We start from the raw sequence: 17,216 nt of genomic DNA on the forward strand, positions 1-17,216 counted from the left end.
CTTCCCATTCATAAAAGTGGGCATAATTGCACTTGTGAAGCTCATGTGGAATTGCAACGATGAACTCCTCCTGCCTTCACCTCATCCCTTTTGTCTGCACAATTGTTAGACGGGATAAAACGCGTTGAATCAGGGTTAGCCATGGTTAGCACAAAGCTCCAAGCAGCTGGCCCAGCCAGTCACCATATCCCAATAACATTGACAGCAGAGAGCCAGCTTTGTTACCTTTTGCATAGCAGTTCTGTGTGCTTTGAGGAGCTTGCTATGCTCTCTGTTAATAGTCAAAAGAGATGTTTCCAAGGTGGGGTGCTCAGGAGTGCCCAGTGGTTGTTGCAGGACAAAGGCATAAAATGGCTTCTTTTGAGGGCTTGCTCCACAGGGTCCTTAGCAGAAAATGTGGGGCCTTGGAAGGACCAGAAGGAGAGGAGGGAGGCAACGGGATTGCTCCATTTGTAAAGCCTTTCTAGTTTTCATGCCGGTTGTCCAGCCTCTTTCCCTCACCCTCCCCAGTTTAGTTCTGTGACAACAATGAAATAAAGGAATGCAAGGTAAAGGCATCCTTAAGGCTGTCATTGTTGCCAAGTACTCCTAACAGCACTTTCTCGCATACCTGCTCTGAACGCTAATGTCATTTAATTATTGTGATGTTGCAAATGAGGCTGCCCACACACAAATTCCATATGGATGTAATTATTAGAGGTGGAATGTCAATTAAGCACACACCAAAAGCAAGCGGTGTATTTTTGATTTGTCATTTGATTTGTTGTCATTTACCTCACATGCCTCAGACAGCACCATCTGAATCAGGAGCAGGCAACCAGCCCTTTGTAAATAAAGCTTGCTCTTACATCTGCACTTCACAAGATAGCAGCAACTGGCATAAAGCATCTGTTTTTAAAATACAACTGGGAGTGTAGTTTTGAAGCATTCTCTCCATCTCAGGTAAGGAACACAAGGAGGTATGACTTTTTAGTAGACAGATACATATCTCCAAAAGAAAGCCGTGCTTACAATACCATTCATATACAGAATATATGTCAAAAGGTCTTCAGTGAAAATTTAAATTATGCAAGGAAGGAAACCCAGCATGCAACCAGTTTAGATGTGTTGGCCAAGTCAGCTAAGAAGACCTGCACACTTGCGCTTCGGCAGCTAGGACTACATTGTATGCCTGCCATGTAATTACCGGGGTTTTCAATTCTTGGGTATCTCCCAGCATTGCATTTTTCTATTCCAGTCAGTCAGCCTTGCATTTTGAGGTAAGGAATACAATGCTAGTGAGGCATCCTGCCTTGCTGTGCAGTCTGGACTTATTTATCATGTTCTCCTACTCTCCCAACCTGTAAAGAGTCCCTTTTCGAGTACTTTTTACTGCTCACCATGCAAGCAACTCATTATCTCAGGCATTTCAGGACTAATTTATAGGACATTTGGTTAATTTGCATAAGCCATCCAGTACACAGAACATGTCTCCACAATAAAGTAATATGCCAAAATCAGGATTTATGTGAAAACACGAAAATGGGGGGATGGGAGGGGAGAGGAATGGAACAGCACACACACACCACAATGACATTTTTAGCACCAATCTCTAAACGAATACCTGATAAAAAGTCACAGAATCCTGCCTCTCCACCTACTGTATGTGAAGCTCCCATATAATTTTCTGCTTTTACTCTTGCTCATCTTTTTATTAAGAAAGACGGGTTTTGATCCTTAAAACAGCCCTGAAATATGAATACTTGGCACTGTTAGCTTTGTTTAAAAAGGAAACAAAATCCCACAAACTGAATCCAAATCGAGAGCTTCATGTTCAGCTATCGCTGCAAGGAGCCTCGCGCATCCGCTGCTCTGATTATTACCTTGACACTAGAAACAGGAGGGCCTGTAATCCTTGAAACAGCTGACATCTGAAGCACTGATTCTTCCTGTGCTTTGAGTTAGTCACTCCTTGATCTCCGTGCCTGGCATGCAAGCCTGGCTTTCACTGAAACCTGACCTCATGGTCCCTTCTTCTGCAGCCCTGTTTGTCTTCTGCCATTCAGAAATGTGCAGCTTCTGTCCTCGGGACTCTGAATTAGAGCTGCACAGGTCAAAGGAGCAAACAGGAGAGTTGTCATTACTGGATCCAATGCCTGCTCTTCGTTTAGGTGTCCGTGCTTTGGTTTTTTATATTTTAATAAGAATTACAAAATAAGAACATTGCAAGATATTTTTAAGCAAACCTTTCCTCTGGAAGGTGACACTGGCTTTCTGTGATCTCCAGTGCGTGACTACTTCCTCTACAGGTACAGATGTTTTTGCTCGCTTCCTTGCAAAGCCAACCTGAGATCTGAAAGTCAGGTTGGTTTCTTTCTCCTCTCCCTAATATGTTTTCTGCCATTATGAGGCCTCTGAAGAGCACAGTAAGTCCATATTTACCCCTGTGCAATCTAATTAACTTCCAGAATTACTGTACAGGTGTAACTGAGATCTCAGTTTGAAGGCAGCTTTGCTCCACTTATTATAATTGAAGGAACTGTTTGACCAGCAGCGTTTCTATTAGTAGTAATGCTGTTTGAAAAGGGAATAACTTAGTTTTGGACTGAATTTGTGGGAACACCAGCTAGAATTGCATAAGTGAATGTATATATATCTGCTTACTTGTAAATAGAGGCTAACTGGAGCTGCAAATCACATGTATATTAAACATGTAATCCTGATGGCATTCCTAAAAATTCATTTCCCACAGCAGAGCTGTGGTTTCAAGTGCCTTTTTCAGTGCTTTATTGTTTTGAAGGTTTGAACAGTGTTGGTTCTTCGCTTTGGTGCATCACATGTAGTTCCAGTCAGGTGAAACCTGCTGGGTGTTTAATGGTGTGTTCAGCTTGAACCAGAAGCAAATAGAGAGAAACAATGTGTTGTAGGAAGAAAAGGACTCTACATAGATTTTGATTTTTTTTTTTCTGTTCTAAGGTCGGTTACTCTGTTATGTCTATTATTCTAGGCTTTGAGATTAGTATTTTTTAATCAGACTGTACTATAGATTACATGGAACTGACAGCATTAGCTTGAACATAATGATTATGTGCAATGGGAATAATATACGCAGTTTTTCATTTGTCTGTCTTCCAATTTGAATCCCTTCTTACTATTGTTAAACGTAAGAAGAACATTTTTACCTCTGGGGATTTACCGTTTCTCTTAGTGTTTTGATTACTTGTGAATAATTTGATAAAAAAACCCTGTGATGTATGGCATCTAGGTTGGATTTGGTTTTTGACTGATCCCTAATAGCTAAAGTTACTGTATACAAAAAAAAAAAAACATTTGTAATGCTGTCAGACAGGAACAATCTCTCTTGTGCAATTTGACTCAAATTTGTTATGTATATAGCTCCATGAACTTCACTAGATGTAAATACAGATTAATTATTTAAAAAGTAATAGGAAGGAATGAGCTTCCAAACATGTAGTGTTTAATTATTTAAAACCTGTAATGGAATTTCAACCCCTGTGCGTACCTCAGATCTCTCATTGTGCTTGGACAAGTGCCTGAGGTTAACTGGCATGTCCCCACCTCTGAGTCATATCCCCTCCTATATCACAGGTTGATAAACGTGCCTGGTAGATGTGAAGAACGGTCAGTATTTTCAGTCATGTCTAGTAGTAAATACACTATGCTTAACTCCATCTTCCTTTCCCCCAGTACTATATTGCATCCTGTAACAAGCCATTCCATATAACATTCCATATAACAAGCTGTGTTTAAGTACGCAAGTGTGCAGATGTCTGTACTGAGTGACAGAGGACCCAATCCTAAAGCCATGGCTTGAGCAAAGCCCCTCATGATTCCTGATCCCACAGAGTGGAAAGAGCCCCATAGTGATGTTGCACTTTGGTCATTTGATGGTGGTGGATCAAGGCACCCGTGGTATGTGACTGATTGTACTGGATGTTCTACACACGTGTAAGAAAACCTGATTCCCATTTCAAAAACCTCTTGCCCCAAGTAGGCTAGTCAGAGAGAAGGCTGGTAAGCCTTCTCCCAATTTTGAAAAGAGGATCAAAGATACGTACTGAAAATAAAAAACATACAGGCCTCCCGGCCTTAGAGACTTGCCTGAGCTTGCCCTCCCTTCACTTCTTCAGCAACAGATGGAGAGAGAGAGAGTTTTGCTGGGACCAGTTCAGAACCTTAGTTAGGTTCCTGCCATGATCCACCCTTCTGAGATCCCTACCTCTGTTTGCAGAGCTGCTGTTTGGATTATTTCACTGTCTACCCTTCCCCTTCCCCTTGTCCAAAGTTACTCAGGAATTTTGTCTTTGCGGGGAACAACTAATGCCAATCTGGCAAGTCCTATCTCAGTGCTGCAGCTATGTAACCTTCCTTTTACTACTGCTCTAAGTCACTGGATGAGGAGCACTTGACCCAGGATGGGTGTTAAAACAAACGTAAAGGAAGGCCCTTGAAAGAAAAGCAAACACTACAGTTGCACCGAACAAATGCACCGTTAGGAGTCTTTGTATGTGATGGCTGCAGGTCTTCATTTGCCAGCCAGATCTCAGCTGGTCCAATGAGGAATATTTCAAGTGGTGCTCTACTCTGTGAAATTGTTGTCAGAAGTTTTTTGGGAAGACCTAGGGAAGGAAAAGGGTTGGGAGAAAGCAAGACAGAGTTAGTCCTATTTGAGGAGGAATCTAAAGAGCATAGCATTCTTAAGGGTCTTGGTTGTGATACACTTGCAAGAAGAGATGGGAAATGTAACAATCTGCACATCCTTCATCACTTGCAGGGTGATGGTTTAAATACATTGATTTCTTTTGTCCTAGTGTGCCACTTCCACATAGCTGCTTTGTCGTGCATGTCATGCAAGGAGAAAATCATCTGCATGGTCTTGTAAGTATGAAAGGGTTTGCCATGATGCATTTACATAATAGAATCTGTGCGGTTGCAGTGTGCATCGTACATCCAGGCAAGGAATGAGTGCCATCTACAGTAACACAATGCATTGCTAAAGGTTCCTCTGTGATTGTGTTCTTTACTGAACAGTGCATCTGATGCCTTCTGCTGTAATGTGTCCTCCTCAGTGAGAAATTAATCCTTTGTGCCAAATTCAACACTCGGTTACATGATTCAAATTGAAAAAACAGCACTGGCTTCAGTGGAGTTATCCCAGATTGATCCTGGGGTTACTAAGAGTAGATCTTGTTTATCTAAATAGCTTGGTGTCAGGTGCACTCTAGTGCTATACACTTTGCAAACAGAGGGATAGATAAGACCTTTTCATTTGTGTAGGAAAGACTGTTTTTTTCCACTTCCTTAGCCTGTTTAGAAAGAGGTCCGTATAAATTAGCAAGGAAGAAGACACATTTTCCGTTCCTTGAAACCATCAAATGTTTTGGGCCTGACAAAAGCACGACAGTGGGCAGTAGGGTGTGTGAAGGGCTGGCCCTTCCTTCCTCAGGTGTTGCACACAAGTTGGTTGCTGCCCACCACCCATGCAGCTCTTGGGTCCCGTGGCTTCTCGGCAGGAATGTTCTTAATGAAACAGGAGGAGCAGTAGCAGAACGAGACAAGGAAGTTTTCACTCCCATTACTTCACCATGTGTTTGGCTCTAGGCTGCAGTTTAAGACCTTTATAACTTCTCCTTTATTATTTTCAAGGTTAAAATCCTGGAAATCCATGGTTTAAGATAGATAGGGGCCATAATAGTCATGGTAAATCCTACCTACCTGAGACAGAGTAATCTTTTTTTTCTTTTTAAGATTCTCTTCTGGATTTTTTTCTTCCCCTCCTCTTCCCTCCTTTCTCCTTCCCACTGCTCTCCTCTCCTCCCCTAATTTCAGTCTTACCTGCTCCATATAGGAGTGCCCAAGAGTGAGCCTAACCAGTGAGCTCATAACCAGCCTGTCTCCACTGGTGATTTTTTTGCTAATAGGAGGGGGAAGCAGAGCCTGGCCTGTACCAATGGGCTCTGGGTTTCAGCCAGGATCACTGCCTTGCAGTAAGAGTAAGTAGAGGACTCAGAATGCTTCCTCTGTGTGCGGCAGAGCAATTTCCCTTGCTTAGTTTTGTCTTCTCCAGCCCCCAGCTCCAGAGGAAATGGGAAAATGAATTCCACTCTCTGTGCCCAGTGTGCAAGAGATGTGGCATGTCTCAGTCCCGGGCTGAAACTGATGTGACACGTGTTTCCCTGATCCAGGCAGATTTTGGATCTGTCCCAGGGTTATTCTAATCAAATGTGGTTTTCAGAGAGAGGGCTGCTTTTTAAACTGAGCATACTCTGGGACACAGGGTGGTGTGTACCACTACCAGCAGGGAAAATAGCAGTTCTCAAAGTGTGAATCACATGCGTCCAAGTCTCAAACAGCTTTGACTCCCTTCAAAGCTCTATAAAACTCAGCAATGCCTCTCTTGGAAAGTTTTGGGGGTTTTTTCGTCTGTTTTTAGTAACAGTCAAGTCAATCTTTCCCTAATCAAGTCAATCTTTCCCTAACATTATTTTTTCAGATCAGTAGCTGATGCAGTCTCTCTAGGATTTTGTATGTTTGGGAAAGGTGGGGAAACATATGCAGGGGGTCTACCTCAGGTAGATTGTGAGATCCAGCCAGTTCTGCTGCAGCCCATGCTATGGCCATGCATGTGTTAGAGCACATAGTGTAGTGAATCCTGGCCTATAAATATTATTGCGTGATAAAGATTAATATATAATAATAGAAGTGTAGATCCCTGACCTGTATAAATAGGGGAAAATACACAGAGACACATATATATATATTTCAAATTACCCAGAAACTTCTATTCTGTACCCTTCTTGCTTGTACAAGCATAAATCGGAAGCAGCAACACACAAATCTGTGAGAGTTACGGCACTGTAAAATGGCATAGGTGTGAGGAAGAAATTGGACTTAGAACCCTTTATTATGGGTAAATAAAGATTTCCTAAGGTTTCAGGTTGCATTCTTGTTTTCTGTTCTATGGACTAATGATATTTCAAATCTGGATTACAGTATAATTCTCTAGACCCAGTAATATTACATTTAACTCTGAGTGATTTAATGACGGTTCAGTGGTGATTTTGGTTTCAGGTGAAGCAGTATTGGCCTCCAGCAATGCCCTAGGCTAAAAGCATCATATGTTAGCAAAAAACATTAACCTGCCTCTCAAACCTCCTCATTATTACACTTATAGTCCTGTCAACCAACCTATGAGCAACTGGAGTCATAATAGAGGGGGTTTTATTGTTATTTTTATATTCTCTTAAATATTAAAAAGAAAATATAGTGGGAAAAATACGTATAAGATATTACTAGATATAAATTCTAGGCAGATGGGTTATTTTCCACTGCACAATGCTTGCTATATTATCAGAATTAAGTTTTGATCAGAAAAAAGAAAGGTGAACATGTTTATGCTGGTACTGGATAAAAAAAGTGAATTCATTAGAGAATGTAAATCTTCATCTGGTTTCTGAAGTGATCTGCAGACTTGGTAGGCATGAGATTCCTGAGGTTGCAGATTTCTCATTTGGGGAGATTTTGGTCAATCGGTGAGATACTGCTTGAGCCTAGTAAAGTACCCCTTTCATCTTTTGCCTTTAAGCTTTCCTTTTCTTAACTGCATCCATATTTCTCAAGAGAATTTGATAGAAAAATTTACAGTGTTAATTGCTCCCCACTTCCCTTTCTTTTACCGATTGCTAGGGCTGAATGCAGGGAGTGCTGCAGCGCTTGGTGCATACAGGCTCTCTTTCCTCAGTGCACTGTTTGACAGGTGCTCTGCAGAGGAAATCTTCTGTGGCTGATGTTTGGTCCTGTTCTCATGGGGAGCAGGATCTCTGCAGCCCCTGTGCAGGATTAAGGAGTTCCTAGCATGACAGCAGTGCTGGGCCTGTTGATTGTCCTATGAAATGGTTCTCAGCCTAAGCGCTAGTGGGACTCTGCAGCTTGGGCACCCCAGGGATGGAGAAGCTGTTCTGCTGCCTCCTGTAGCTGAACATGTGGAAATGGAAATTTTGCAGCAGGCTCTCCAAGGACATGGAGGTAAATGTCCTCCTGAGAAAAGAAATGCATTTCTACTCTCTGAGGAAGAGGAAAGAAGGAATTTTACTAGTGCGACCTTCCCCTGCTACCCAAAGAGATGACAGGGCCCAGACACCACGAGGAAGTATTTCTAAGCCCCAGAAATGCTTTTCCAGCTGCTAGCTTTGATTTCTTTCTTATGGCTTCCCGAATATTCAAAGCCAACATTTCTTATTGTGTTCTCAAGGTCTTTACAGCGCTTCCCTCTGCTGATAATTTGTACGGCTTCAGTGACAGCAGTTTGATGAATTTCACTCATGTCATCTGTAGGAAGTAGTGAAGCTCTTGCTGGGGCACTAACAGCTAAACCTCCTATTGTGGAAAGGCACATGCTGTAGTTCACCAAAATTCCCAGCTTCACCTACTCAAGGTATTTCTTGTTTCTGGCTGCTGAGTTGTTTCCCAGACCAGGGGAATTTTGAGAATGCACATAATGGGAAGTGTTGGCCTGGAAATCAAGTGTTGAACATCAAGGTGACCAATTCCCACATAACCTAAATCAAACTGCCTGGCTGACCAGAGAATGTGTTTGTGCCACTGCTCTGCCAAGCTGGTTTCTCGTGCTGCCACTCATCAGCTAAAGGCCATGAGGAGCATGGTGGAGGTACTCAGTTGACTCCACAGATCCCTACCCTCAAATTAGGCCCACCAGGAAGGTGGCTACAGACACACTTGAATGGTCTGCTGTCAGACTAGGTTAAGCCCAGAAGAGGAACTGTCTCTTGGCCTTTCTGTGTGAGCACAACATCATTTGAACGCTGAGCTGCTGCTTGCTGACCTGTGGCCACCATCTGATGAGGCTTGATGAGAGCTCTAGAGTTGAGTGTAGAATCCGATGGCTTGAACTGTGGTTTGCTCTGCCCTGCAGTCTCTTGTATGACATAGTTATGCTCAAAGACCACTGCATTACCCTTGGAAAGGTTATTCAGGCTGAGGCGTTTTTCTTTAGGCATTTCTGAAATTTGAGTCTTGGTGAGACAGACAGTCTGACCTGCTGTGGGCATTTAACTCCCACCTCTCTCTACTGCTCTTACCCTCCTTTTATCTTCTGCATCATATTAATTTTATTTAGGACTTCTGTCACTGCTGCAGTGGTGGACTGGGCCAGTGCTGAAACAGTCCAGATTAAAGGGCAGATATGCCCTTTAATCAGCTTTCATATGGCACCAGTATAAAAACTTCACATTAAAGATTTTAGGTTTAAATGCTGTTATTGTCCCATTCTGTGTTATTTTAGCCAGGAACGTTTCTGGAGAGAACTTCCTTCTTGGCAAGCCCCACTTCACACTATATTCATTTTCCCTGAAGTTCTGCTCACCATATTTTGGGCTTTGCCAGCGGTTTCAGATCCAGAGTTCCTCCTGTGGTTTCAAAGCCTCAGACTGAAGTTGAAAACATGGAGCTCAACTGTTTATATACAAAATCAAATATGTAGCCACTCTGATGAAACAAGACCCAACCTGTATTACCACCAGGCATTAGCATAACTTACATTCATTCCTTTTGACTGGAAACGTTAAAAAAAATCCCAACACAAAGGAACACAAGGGCTTTGAAAAGACTGTGTTTTAAATACCACCGATGACAACTGCACTGATTCAAAAAATGGAATCAATTTATCATTAGCCATTAATTACCAAATAACTCTATTTTCTCCTTATGCTTCACATAGCTTAGACTTTTGCATAATTAGGATGAAAAATGGAGACAGAGTGGGTCTTGCATTTAAATGACATAAAGTCGGTATTCACTCAGAAAACTGGTAAAGATTTTTGGGAGAACAAGAAGTTTAGGAGGGTTACATCAGGGAATGGGAAAGCAAGCAGACAGGCAAGCTTTGGTCTCTTTTAAACAGAGAGAAACTTGTCACAGGACAGTTTTAGGTTGTACGCAACTGCAGTGTTCTGTTTTGTCAACTGTTTTTACACAAAGCTCCAAACATTGTAAAAATCTGTTTTCCTTCGCACCTAGCATCGCTACAAGCTATATTGTAACCACATTCACAGTGTGTTAGAGCCTGCCTCGGGGTTCCTTCGCAGCAGGTTTCAGCTGGAATGATTCTTTTTGTTTTTTATAATAATCACTCCATTCAAATGGAACAATCAGTATGAAGAAATTATCACAAGCCATCTTGGATAGAAAAATGCTGCCACAATAAACATGCTGAATGTTTTACAATAAGACATCAAAAATGGTGATCGAGGCTGAATAACTGCTTAGAGCCACACTTTGGATTATGCCTGTTACAGTATTGTTTGACATTTGGTAGTGAAAGAGCAACAATTCCCAGTCATGACAGCTGAGGCAGGAACTTAGTCATAGTCAGCTTCAAAGTAGATGCTGTGAACTGCCCTTCCCTTTTGGGGACTGTCTGCATCCCTGCCAGACAAAGCCCCAGCCCCATAGGCTTGCGTGCAGCGGCTGCAGTGCTGGACACACAGACAGCTGCATACTCTGCTCAGGCACTGACTGTGCCCCAGGCTACCCAGTCCATCTCAGGAGGAAGCCTGAGCAGGTCCAGTGGGTGTTTTGGAGGAGGATCAGGCAGGGAAATGTGGGACACCTTGGTGAGCAACCGCAGCTTATGTGGCTTCTGGCAAGGCTGCACCCACTCTATAGCTTGGCACAGGGTGCTGGCGGCTGAATAGCTTTTGTGATAACTCAATTAGCTGTGAAAAGAGCACACAACAGCATTAGGATATTATGCTGATTATTGGTAACCTCTCAAAGGAGTTGGTCATTTGCTGTCGTCTCTGGGTGGAACACATTCCCCCACTCTTCCTCACTCTGACCCCATGCTTCTGAGCATGGCTGTGCCCTTTTGCAGATCTGCAGTGTTTCACCTGCACACCTGCACACCTGCAGTGTTCCTGCCTTACAGCACTTCTTAACATTCATCCGTTTTCTGAGCTGAGAAATGCTAAAAGGGAAATTCAATGCCTTGGAACAATCTTTATGTCAAATAAGTGTGTGAGTCTGTGATAAGAACTGAGCAGCACCCTCCCAGGCCAGTGGGAGCTTTGACTCCTGAGGGGCATTTCCTCAGGGGGTGAGCAGAACGGGACCTGAGGAGTCAGTACAGGTCTCCAAACTGATGTTTGTAGGAGGGGTCAGTCTGACCAAGAGCCCCACTGGGGACGTAGCTTTTCTGTGCTCACAAGTGTTGAGTAAATTAACACTTGAGATTCAGTCCTTGCCCTAAAGTTTCTCTGTACTCGATCAGGCAATGGTCTGTAGAAACAGAGACATTTGCAGGATTAGCACTGCTGATGGGATCTGTGAGTGGGATTACCTTTTACATGATCCGCTCTGAAGAAAAGCCTTGTTGATGGATAAACGGAGAAAAGAAGGGAGGGAGCAGGTAGCCACACTGCCCAGTAAACTTGGGGAGCTGGCGAGGACAGCTGAGAGACATTTCACATGCCTTTGCCCGTTAGAGACAGTTAGGGACATAGTTCCTCAGGACACACAGATCTAGGTTTCTTTCCTGCTTATAGACTGAATTTCCCCCTAGTGTTCTGCCAGGAGTGCTCACAGCCTTGTAAGGGGGCCCAGGTGGCAAGGTGCCCTGGTGCTCATGCTGGGTGGCATCTGGGTGTTCTGGAAAGGGTCTGACAGAGCTGTGTGTTAGAAGACTAGTTGTGACTCATTTGGCTGTATACTAGAAACCTCTGTATGTGTACTTCAAGCCGCTTCCTAATTTCTAAATCGTTGCTGTGTCCAATATTTGGCAGGCTTCAAAAAACTTGAGCCCTTGCTGAAAAACATATGGCTGGTGTGTCGAGTTCTCACTTGGTTGCAAAGCAGGAGGGTATGCAGGGGGAGGGGCATTGTCTCCTCATCTCATGGCTTTTGGGATGGCGTGGGAGCCTCTACTTCCATGCCTTGCACATCTTGGCTGAGTGGCAGGGTTGGAAACTTCCCAGACCATTCCAGGACCCAGTCTAGGCTAAAAGGAAAAGCAACCAGGGCCAGAATGGGATATAGGAAATGTACAGTAGTATTTGTGAAGTCAGAACATATGCCTGAGTGTATATAAAGAGACAGCAGTTGGATACCACAGTGGGAAAAGGAAGTAGGAACTAGTCAGCAAAGATGAATACATGGATTTTATGTGAGGCTTTTATAATCTTCAGTCCCATATTTCAGCATCTTCAGTAAGAGCCTGCTCCTCAAGATGCAGCCCTCCCTTGTGCAAGGTGTCCTGCAATGGTGTTCTCCTGAGCAAGAAGAGGAGTTTCATCAGTCACCCTCTGGTTCTGGAGAAGTTGAAAATGGCATGTCTTTGCCCTAGTGACCCCTTTCCGCCCTCTTGCTAAGCTTTACTGAGGGGTTGATAGTAGTCCAAAGCACTGAATATAAGGCACAGGCTCACTTTCACTGCAGCATGCTGGTTTCTCTTGGGCTGATGTAAATACCTCTACAAACAGGTTTTACCAAATGTATTTCTGAATGAAGTAGTGTCTGATACTAGATTATCCTTTAGAGGTTAGTGGTGGACTGCACTAATGTATGAACTTAGTGCCTGCATTTGACAGCTGATTGATTAAAGTATTAATTACCCTGTGCCTAAAGCCCAAGTGTGGCCCTTTTTGGCACAGCAGAATCCTGTGTTGTGCCACGGGGCGGCCTCATAGCCACATCCGGACTCCACTTCGGACACTTCTATCAAAATAAAGATATAGATGCCAACAGGAACAGCTTTATTCCACCTCTTCATATTAGAGAAATCGGAGCATTACAGGATCCCTCGGTCCTGGCTTCCTCGGTGTTCCCGCATCTGGCATGAATCGTGTTTCTGCTGATGCGGTGTCTTCTGAGTTGTCTCCTGGTGTAGATTGCTGCGTGTTTCCCAGGAAAGTGGATAAATGATACCAAGTCATTCAGCTTATAAGTAGCACGCTGGCAACTTGCCACTAAAATATAAATACATTAAGCATACTGAAGGAAATGTTCATTCTGTTGTTTAGCCTTGGACATGCCCCAGTTAGGTAAATTTAATCTTCTCGAGGGTTGTTGCGTTACAGCTGAATGAGATAGGCTGTTATCTTATTACTGATCTTTCTGTCATTCAGGGTTCGTGTTCTGGCATTCATGGTGTGAAGTGTACTTGCCCAAGAGCGGTCCTAGAAGTGTTTTCCAAGGGAGATGAAGGTGCGTAGGGGATCTGTTAGCACCTCCCAAGTTTTGACCCTTTATCTTGGTAATGTTCACGCTCCTTGTCAGTCACACCATTAGTGGTTCAACCTCCTGTTGGGTAGAAATGTACAAAATATTGGCTTTGCCTACGTTTGTTAGGAAATGTCTGAAACTCAGCCCAGTGGCTTCTATTTTCTTCATGAGTATTTCTGCCTCAGTTCCTTCCAAAATCCCTGGCCATGCCTCTGCTGCTGTTGAGGTCAGGGACAAAGCAGGAGGGTATGCAGGGGGAGGGGCACTGACTCCAGAGTGGGCAGGGGCCAGCATTAAGCAACAGACCCAAAGACGATGGATTGCATTAAAGAGGAGTCTCTTAATTGTTTTCCGCTGGTGCTGGGTCAGACCCTTCAAGCATGGTCTTACAGCATTAATGCTTGTGACTAATCCCACTGAAACCCAGGGAGCTGCTCCCATGTGTAAGCACTACCAAATTCAATGTGCAGCCTTAATAAGCACTCTGAAACAGTTTAGCTCTTCTCTTGGTTGTACAGTGAAGGGACTGGATGAGGCAGGAAAAGGGAAGCAGAAGGAATTACACGAACAGAGAGATTCTGAGCTGGTTGTGAGGAACAGTGATGCTATGTCTGGAATGCAAGTACTTAAAAAAATAAGACATCAGCTGTGTGTTTTACAGATAAGAAAATGTTATTTTATTGAACGGAAAGATATATATGTTTCACCTATCACATCTGAACTAATCAGTGTAGGCTTTTAGAAGAAGTCTGTAATTACTCTGAGCACATCATTAGTTAGATATAAAATGAATGATATTGCTCCGTTTTATTACCTCTAGTGATATAGCCATTTGTATCATAAATTAATTGACCTCATCTTAAATGATCAATTCTGCAAGACAGACTTGATTCATTAATTCTTAAGTGACATTTTTTTCTCCTCCAGTAATTTCCTCTTCATTGTGGGGACTGTTTTTCTGCCTTTTAGTATGGTATTATGAGGCGTCATATTACCTGCATATGACATGCACTTTTTATTCTTTTATCTTAACTAAGCAGCATAGACTGATTACTTATGTAGAAAGAAAGAAAGAGAGAGAGAAAGAAAGAGAAAGAAAGAAAGAAAGAAAGAAAGAGAGAGAGAGAGAGAGAAAGAAAGAAAGAAAGAAAGAAAGAAAGAAAGAAAGAAAGAAAGAAAGAAAGAAAGAGAAAGAAGAAAGAAAGAAAGAAAGAAAGAAAGAAAGAAAGAAAGAAAGAAAGAAAGAAAGAAAGAAAGAAAGAAAGAAAGAAAGAAAGAAAGAAAGAAAGAAAGAAAGAAAGAAAGAAAGAAAGAAAGAAAGAAAGAAAGAAAGAAAAAGAAAGAAAGAAAGAAAGAAAGAAAGAGAAAAATTGAAAGGCATGCACATAGTAGGTAGACATTACTCACCAATATTAGCATCAACACTTTGAGATGTTGCATGAAATCAATGAGATAGTTATTGGATATTTGGTCTCTCCAGGATATTCAGAGGAACAGATTTGCTGCCTTTATTTCTGTGGCTTTAATTAATTTTATCTAGTGATAAAATATACAGAAGGTTCTGTGATCAATATATGAGTGAGGCAGGCGGACTTCAGAGTTTTTTATTCCTCGGTGAATTATTGAAAACATGAGAAATCAGTGGAGAATTTCTAAGCAGGATTTCTAAATATTTTACCAAGGAAGAGAAAATATTTGTCTAGCCAGGAGAGATACAGGAGCCCACTGGAGACAAACAAATCAATACAGCAATAATACAGTGAAGTGTTTCAGTGAATTTTTCAAATGATAGCTAATGAAATTAAATTATTAGAAAATATGCCACAATTTTTGGAGGGCTATATTTCTGTTTCAGTCCGTTTAATTAAAGACATTGAGGGAGCTCTTCCTAGAAGGATAAGGAGGCTGGGTTTACTCTGTTATATTTCTCAGTTGCTTCTTTGGCAGTGGGCTTACAAGGTGCTTCCTTGGCCCAAAGAAAAGGCAAGTCTTCATTGCAGCTGCATCTGAAGTCCTGCTCCATCCCTCACTGCAGGCACCCCTGAGGCCAGTTTCCTCCTTGTCTTTCCCCTGCAAACAGACAGTGATGGGTCAGCATGGGCTTCAAACTGCACCAGCCTGCCTCAGGAGCTGTCTGGGAGCTCCTGGTACCTCTTTGTGCAACTCCTAGGGTACGTGTGGAGAGCCCCTTCCTCTTTGCCAGGCCCTGGGGCAAGAGCATACCCTGCAAGCCGCAAGAGGAGGGTGATGGAGTGCATTCTGATTCCAAACCTTATTAACACGCGATGTAGACTCACAAATTCCCCTTCTGTCTACTTGGAAAACAGAGGCAAGCCAGAAAATTTCAGGAGGTCGATTAGAAGATGTTTCCATCATGTGTGCTGACTTGCCAGGTGGGTGGCAAAACGCATACCCATGCCAAGTAGCCAGGACGGTTCAGTGCTCACTGCTGTGTGTTTGCACTGTTTGCAGTGAGTGGTTGCTCAGCTTTGGTGCTGTCTGTGATGGTCACTGAATCTTCCTGTGGAGAGCAGAGAGAGAGATGATGCCTGGTAAAATCCAGAAGCTGTTGGAAGTGGAGATGCCCCTCTTTGCCCTGCTTGATGCACTCCTACTTTCCCATCTGCCCCACACCAGGGGGGATGCATGCACTGTGGCAGCATAGGCATTTGTCTCCACCCTTCAGTGCATTTGACAGCCTTTTTGTCCACATATTTGAGGGTGCAACATCATCACTGTGCCCTCAGTGCAGGGCTGGACTTGTTTGTAATCCACTGGGAAATTTTCTTCCTTGCATGGGACATCATGGTGGAAATACACCCTTCCTAATGCCACACGCACTGAGCAGCACCAGTAGCCCCTGTGCTTTATCTCACAGGGCACAGTGTTTGTGTGCCCAAGCTAAAAATCTGTGCCTGCCCTACATTCATAAATTTCGGGGATGACTTAATAGTTGCTACTTCTTGATTGCTACTAAATTGATTATTTAGTTTGATTTAAAGGTTGGGATAAAAAAGAGAGAGAGCGTTTATGTGAGTGTGTGAAGAGCCGGGGGGAAGGCAGGAGGGAATCAAGCAGCAACCTCACTGGAGAACCAAAAGGCTGAGGAGTTAAATGGGCTAATATCCATAGCATATAGTGTGTATGTGTATATATATATATATTAAAGATATATTACTGAAAACTCAAAAGTGTCACCACTGTTTATATTAAAGGAAAGCTGAGAGTTAAATGAGATGAGTAATCAGATGCCCAACATATGTTGTTTTGAATTGTTTATATGGCCAGTAGTTATTAAAATTAATTATCCTTTTAATGCAGTCTTTTCACAAAATCTTTGGGGTTTTTTGGTGGTTTTTTTTTTTTTATTTGTACAAAAGATATAGTCATTTCAATACATGCTAATATGAGCTATTTGTAAAACGCAGAACAAATAATACCAGGATGTATTCTGACGTGGTCATAGGCTCAACATGCTGCTAAAAAGCACCAAAAGTCTCTGTCAGTGGAGTATTTTGAGAACTAATGTAAATGACAAAAATGGGGGGTTTCTGTGTGTGTAAAATTCTGTCAAAAAAGTGAGGTACTGCAAAATCTGACATCTGTTTATCTGTTTATAGCTATGGCAAGATTACTCATATTAATTCTTGTTTAAAATGCCATATGAAGGAAAGGCATTTGTGCAAACAAGAGTCATATTTGAATTGTAGATCATGTCTTCACCATCTGTGAGAGCTGTTGGTGTTGCAAAATTAATGTGTTAATGAAATCACAATAATTTCTCTGAAGTAATGGATTCTGAAGCCTAGATGACTATTTTTTGAACTTTGGTGTCTAGTGGCTTACAACTGGGAAAACCTTTCACAGCTTAATTAGTTCTGCAGCCTTATTTAAAAAAAAATTGGCTATGCCTCCACCACACCAATAGTAACACAGAAGAGGATTAAATGAAAAGCAGAGAAACAAAACAAAAATGAGCC

General features: G+C 42.5%; 1 protein-coding gene across 3 annotated transcripts in view; it reads left to right on the forward strand.

The window, feature by feature from the left end:
• Positions 1-17,216, forward strand: part of SOBP (sine oculis binding protein homolog) — a 117,064-nt gene that overhangs the window by 81,166 nt on the left and 18,682 nt on the right. The window lies entirely within an intron of this gene.

This window comes from Empidonax traillii, unplaced genomic scaffold (genome assembly GCF_003031625.1).
Source record: "Empidonax traillii isolate 1590-97213 ecotype Southwest subspecies unplaced genomic scaffold, ASM303162v1 scaffold16:size2589160, whole genome shotgun sequence".
Classification (NCBI taxonomy): Eukaryota; Metazoa; Chordata; class Aves; order Passeriformes; family Tyrannidae; genus Empidonax; species Empidonax traillii.